The sequence below is a fragment of the Etheostoma spectabile genome, chromosome 23 (assembly GCF_008692095.1).
Source record: "Etheostoma spectabile isolate EspeVRDwgs_2016 chromosome 23, UIUC_Espe_1.0, whole genome shotgun sequence".
Taxonomy (NCBI): Eukaryota; Metazoa; Chordata; class Actinopteri; order Perciformes; family Percidae; genus Etheostoma; species Etheostoma spectabile.
Genome location: NC_045755.1, coordinates 9,402,251 through 9,408,348, shown reverse-complemented (window position 1 = coordinate 9,408,348; position 6,098 = coordinate 9,402,251). Strand labels below are relative to the sequence as shown.

Sequence of the window (6,098 nt, the reverse complement as noted above, 5' to 3'; positions counted from 1 at the left end):
TGATTCTCATCTTCAAAACTCCAGAATTAAAACAAGTGGGTGGTGGGGTGGGAAAGGTGGGGGAGGGACAATCCGATTGGGGTGAATGGGTGGTGTTGTGTTGATGGTGGCGAGAAAAAAAACAAAAAAAAAAAAACAAAACAAAAAAAAAACAAAAAACAAAAAAAAAAAATAAAGTAAACAAAGAAAGAAAATAAAAAATGAAAAAGAAAATAATATAAAACCATAAACATCTAGATAAAAAGGAGAAAAATGCAAACGCAAAAAAAAAACCTAAAATCAAGAAAAACAAAAAAAAAAAAATATACAAAAAAAAAAAAAAAAAAAAAAGGGCGGTTGGTGTGTGTATGGGAAGGTTTTACGTCGGATTGGCGGGCTTGTGTATGGGTGAGTGTGTCACGGGGTTAATTTTAACAAACGTCTTATAGAAGTGACAGAATTCCGTGGAGTCTACTATAAGCCCCCGTGTCGATGGTGTTTTTTTTCTTTTCTGTCTTTTCTATAATGGGTTAGGTGGTGGAAATTGAGTGCCACGATGGGAAGTTGTGGCCAATCCTATATCTGGAAATGACCAGTTTAAAAATCTAAACTTTAAGACGGGATAAGCGCTAACTACACGAAATTGTGACAGTGGCGACGAGATATATGGAAATTATCATCAACGCAACAGAATGCAATGGATCAAGAGCAAAGGGCGAGGGACGAATGGAAGGTTTGTTTGAAGCTGGGGGGGAACAATCAAAAGGAAGGGCTAACGAAGTAAGATCGACGGAAAGTGCAATTTTTTTTTAAAGCCTAAATACAAGTTAGATGTTTAAGTTTAGACAATAGCGATGGAGGACCGAGTGAAAGCGGGATAAACCTTGTTGGAAGTTCAAAGATCAATCCAAAAATGATCAAAGCGGGGAAAGGTTGTCGTGTGATGGGGTACGCGCGGATCCGAGGGTTAAGGACACAAGACTGGAGCGGGATTTATGGTGGTCTCGTGTCTCAGCTGGTGATGTGTAGGTGAGGATAACGAGGTAGAGATTGTCTAGACTGGGTGTCTCAGCTGAGGTTAGGTGAGTAGTAGGATGGACTGGTGTCTCAGCTGAGGTAGGTGAGGATATCTATGATTCCGAACAGGGTAAGGATCAGACTGTGTGTCTCAGCTGATGTAGGTGATGGATAGAGCTCCGAGGTGTAAGGACAGACTGGGGTGGTCTCAGCTGAGTAGGTGAGGACGATGAGGACTAGGGTGCTCAGCTGGATGTAGTGAGGACAGGAATTGGTGCCGGGTGTCTCAGCCTAGATGTGTGGGTAGAGTAGCAAAAATTGTTACTCAAGGTAAAAGTAGCTGTTACTTCAGAATTAAAGGACAATAATATAGTAATAAGTAGTGCTCCCAATAATTACTGAGTAAAAGTAAAAAAGTACTTGACGAAAAAACTACTCAGTAGTGAGTAATTTGTGTAACGTGATTTTATTTCTTAAACAGCATCAATCAGACCGGACGAAAAGATAAAAATAATATTATCTTTAGGAATTATAGTTCAATCCATCAAAAAAAAATATTAATACAAATAGCTTACTTAGAGACTTGTCACATCAAATTTGGATGGATACTGCATGTGTAAACATACTGTATGTTGTGACCTAAAGACCAACATCCACCTCTCTCCACAGCAAAAACTAAAACCACCGCCCTACGGTCTCCTCAGTTAGATGTTGAGTTTGTTGAACGCTGACATGTCCGTTTGTTTTGGTAGACCCTGAACACACCGCAAAACGTAGCTGTTTCTTGCTTTGCTGTACGAGTGTAAAGCTAACCTTGTCCCTATATACGGTCTATTGGTCTCCCGCTGCTGAAACGAGTAATATGGGCCACGTGACTGCACAACGACGTGTGATTGGTTAAGCATAGTCACGTTCAGCGGAAGACTCTCTCTCTCTGTCAAATATAAACAAAATGAGACGTACGGGGGGGTAAAAACATGACGGCTTATTAAACGAGAACGTAGCTCATGGAGCCTAATGTTAGCGGAGTAGTAAGTACAGTTTATTTTTCACTAATCTACTCAAGTAAAAGTAAAAGTATAGTGATTTAAAATAACTACTCCTAGAAGACGTACACATTTTTTCAAAAACGTTAGACTTACTCAAGTAAATGTAACGGAGTAAATGTAACTCGTTACTACCCACCTCTGGTCTCAGCTGATGTAGGTGAGGACGACCGACTGGATGGGCAGCCTGCAGACCGGACACAGCTTGTTCCTCTTCTTCAGCTTCCTGGCGCAGACGTAGCAGGACATCAGGTGTCCCGTTCGTCCGTGGACAATGCAGCCGTTCTTCGGCCGGGACTGACAGATGAGACAGGGGTCCAGGCACGAGTCCGGCAGCCGCCACTCGGCCGACACGCTGCGCTCCAGCTCGGGGGCTGGGGGGGGAGGAGGAGGACTGGTGGGGGAAGACGGCAGGAGCTCCTGGGAGTCCATGGAGGAGTAGGAGGACGAGGAGGGCTGGGACTCGGGAGTCCAGACCGTCGAGGAGGACGAAGGCTGCGAGGACGAGAGGGGATCCTGAGAGTTGGGTGCAGACGAGGGGGCGTCAGACAGGCTCTGAGACAGGAGAGGAGTTTTCGCTCTTTTCCCGTCTGGAACGTCGACTCCTTCGTTGTCCTCGACATCAGAACCTTCAGGGGACACATCAATCAATCAATCAATCAATCAATCAACCAATCAATCGTTAGTAGTTTGTGAAGAAGACATTTTTACAATGTAATTTCTCTAAGCATCTCAAAATGTAGACATTTTATGGCCTTAAATTTAAAAAAAATACTTTTAATACTTGTTGTTGTTGAATATCAATTCTTGTAGCATTAGGTGTGTACAGTTTTCACATTATTAGTTTGTGTCCCCCCCCCCCAGAGCAGTGTCCCCTCCCTACTGGGCTCTTTTGGCTGGGATTGGGCGGTTGGCTTGGAGGTAGGACTTTCGGACTGGAGGAGGCGGACACTCCGAAAGCCAATCTGGCAGGGCCCAGCAGCGAAGACAGTTTCTGGGGAGAGGTGGGTCAACTCGTCACACATTCGAACAGCGCCAGTAGTCTGAGAGAGGGACACAACAGTTGACCTGCGGTGTGTGTGGTGTGTGTGTGTGTGGGGGGTGTGTGTGGGTGTGTTGTGTGTGTTGGTGTGTGTGTGTGTGTGTGTGTGTGTGTGTGTGTGTGTGTGTGTGTGAGAGAGAGGAACACACACAGTTAGACCTGCGGTTGTGTGTGTGTGTGTGTGTGTGTGTGTGTGGTGGGGAACACACACAGGTAGACCTGCGGGTGTGTGTGTGTGTGTGTGAGGAGGAACACACACAGTTAGACCTGCAGTACTGTGTGTGTGGTGTGTGTGGGGACAAACCACAGTAGACCTGCGGTTGTGTGTTGTGTGTGTGTGTGTGTGGTGTGTGTGTGTGTGGTGTGTGTGTGTGTGTGGTGTGTGGTGTGTGGAGAGAGGAGAGAGAGAGGAACACACACAGTTAGACCTGCGGTTGTGTGTGTGTGTGGTGGTGGGTGTGTGGTGGGGAACACACACAGGTAGACCTGCGGTTGTGTGTGTGTTGGTGGTGTGTGTGAGGAGAGAGGAACACACACACAGTTAGACCTGCAGTACTGTGTGTGTGCGTGTGTGTGGGGAACACACACAGGTAGACCTGCGGTTGTGTGTTTGTGTGTGTGTGTGTGTGTGAGAGAGAGAGGAACACACACAGTTAGACCTGCAGTACTGTGTGTGTGCGTGTGTGTACTCACAGCTTCAGTGATCTCTGTGTCTTCATCGAAGGAGTCCTCTTCTTCAAATATGGTGACCTCGTATACCTAGACAGACGATACTTGTTAGTGAATTCTTTATTGTTGGCTGTGGTCTTTTCATCCGATTTGTTGACACTGAAAAGATTCGGTACGTCACCAGACCTATTCTTTGGGGATGTAACGGTAGAAATGTTGACGGTAACAGTTATCCTTTTTATTTAAAATATCCTTATTATCGCTGTATTACCACGTTGAGGAAAGCCTGTGTTTAATCCTTCCCAGCTGCAGGCGCACTGCGCTCACTATTAGAAACTATTCTGTAGCTTTACTGCTGTTTCTGTGTTTCTTATTGCTGATAGATTGTGATAGATGTGCAGAGTGTTTAATATTACTTATGCAGCCATGTGTTGATACTCAGGTCGGGTTTGCTAGCGACGTGCAATCGCCAGTAAACACACCAGGAGCCACATGTGATGTTACATGTTAATTATTACAGAGAAATAAATGTAATTCTTAGTATTGTTTCATATATCCTGCTTTGGTAAATAAAGTTCATAGAAAGTCGAATTATTATTTGCTTATATTTTAGATCCACATCCAACTTCATAGTTTACTTCATGTTGGAGTTGTAAATATTTTTACAAGCCCATTGCCTATATTTTTGTATAATATAATTTCAGCTTGTTTCGGCCTATCAGTGCTTTATGGACATATTGAACCCACTTAAAAATAACGCGATAATACCGAAAACCGTGATATATTGATCACTGTAAGCGTGAGGTTACATCTTCATACCATTTCATCCGTATTAGGGACTCAGAGGCCTGTTTACCTGGTCGTCTGCAGACAGAGACGCGTCATCTTCGTTGTAGTCGTCAGAGTCGATGGACTCCACCTCAAATTCAACACTGAAGTTATCGCTGTCCGAGTCTGCGACCGTGACCTCTGACCTCACAGACTAGAGAGAGAGAGAGAGAGAGAGAGAGAGAGAGACACACACACACACACTTTTATGAACCAATACAACAATACTACATCAACAAAATAGGGCTGCAACGAGCATTTGTTTTCATTGTCATTTCTCAATTAATTGTTTGGTTTATGAAATGTCAGGATATGGTTAAAAAAGCCCAATATGACGTCCTCAAATGTCTCGTTTTGTCAACAACTCAAAGATATTTAGTCTAGTGTCACAGATGAGAGTAGAAATTAGAAAAAATTCCCATTTAAAAAGATGGAATTTCTTTTAACAGATTACTCAACGATCAAACTGTCAAAATAGTTACCGATTAATTTCATAATTGACAACTAATCAATTAATCTTTGCAGCCCTATAACAAAAGAAGTGTGTGTGTGTGTGTGTGTGTTTGTGAGTGTGAGTGAGTGAGTGAGTGAGTCAGTGAGAGAGAGAGAGATACTCACAGTGCTGTGGGAGTCGGATGATTGGCTGCTGTGTCTGTCCCGTACACTTTCCAGTCCACCAATCACGCACCACGACAGACTGTCATCAAAGGTCAGGGAGTAGCTGTCAGACCTTCTCCTCTTCCTCCCTCCCTCTTCCTCCTCCTCCGAATTATCTTCATCCCCCGCTAGACTTTCGGAGGGCCCTGAGGAGGGATCGGGGGGGGGGGGGGGTTTAGTATCGCAGGTTTAGTTTGTGAACTCTGATGGGTCTAATGCAGTGCTTCTCAAATAGTGGGGCGCGCCCCCCAAAGGGGGCGTGGTGCGTTACCTGGGGGGGCGCGTGTGACCCTGGGGAACAGGCCTTTTTTTTGGCCGTACTAGTATAAAGTGTAATTGCGCATCCACTACAGTTACTTCTGTCACGTTTGCGACAGAGCAACGTTTTACGACTTACAAGACAACAGGTCTGCCTCGGTTAGCGGTGTTGAGTCAACAGAAAGCTCCGGCTGCGTTCTGTCTGTAGCCTCCGTTATTCAACGTAACAACCCCCGACATGGAAACGTTTTAACAGGGATGAAAAGAGAACCGGAGAGAGACAAAGATAATGAGACAAAAGTCACCGGAAAGCTAAGACAAGGAAATACGAAAAAGCGTGTTTAGCGCTTGGCTTCACTGTGACTAGAGTTGGAGAAGAGGAAAGACCGGTGTGTGTGCTGTGTGTGTGCTGTGTGTGTGTGCGTGCTGTGTGTTTGCTGTGTCTAAAAATGCTCGCAGCGGACAGCATGAAGCCAAATAAATTTGAGCGTCACTTAAATACGTTACACCCCAATCACGCCGATAAGCCGCTAGAGTTTTTTCAGTGACAACGTGCTGAATATTGCCAAACGTTATGCAGAGATGGATAGTCACGGTGGGGA

At 44.7% G+C, this 6,098-nt stretch overlaps 1 protein-coding gene, 1 long non-coding RNA gene and 1 pseudogene across 17 annotated transcripts in view; 1 reads left to right on the top strand and 2 right to left on the bottom strand.

Annotated features, from left to right (window-relative positions):
* Nucleotides 1-2,309, top strand: part of LOC116673024 (uncharacterized) — an 11,913-nt gene extending 9,604 nt beyond the window's left edge. The window contains exon 3 of one of the 2 annotated variants that reach the window (XR_004327711.1): nucleotides 2,203-2,309. This is a non-coding gene — a long non-coding RNA (uncharacterized LOC116673024). The remainder of the gene's footprint in view (nucleotides 1-2,202) is intronic. The other variant, XR_004327712.1, reaches the window with a different exon arrangement.
* nrcama (neuronal cell adhesion molecule a) overlaps nucleotides 1-6,098 on the bottom strand; it is a 1,100,153-nt gene that overhangs the window by 67,449 nt on the left and 1,026,606 nt on the right. The window lies entirely within an intron of this gene.
* The window catches only part of LOC116673022 (E3 ubiquitin-protein ligase Mdm2-like), a 26,356-nt pseudogene that overhangs the window by 11,167 nt on the left and 9,091 nt on the right, over nucleotides 1-6,098 (bottom strand).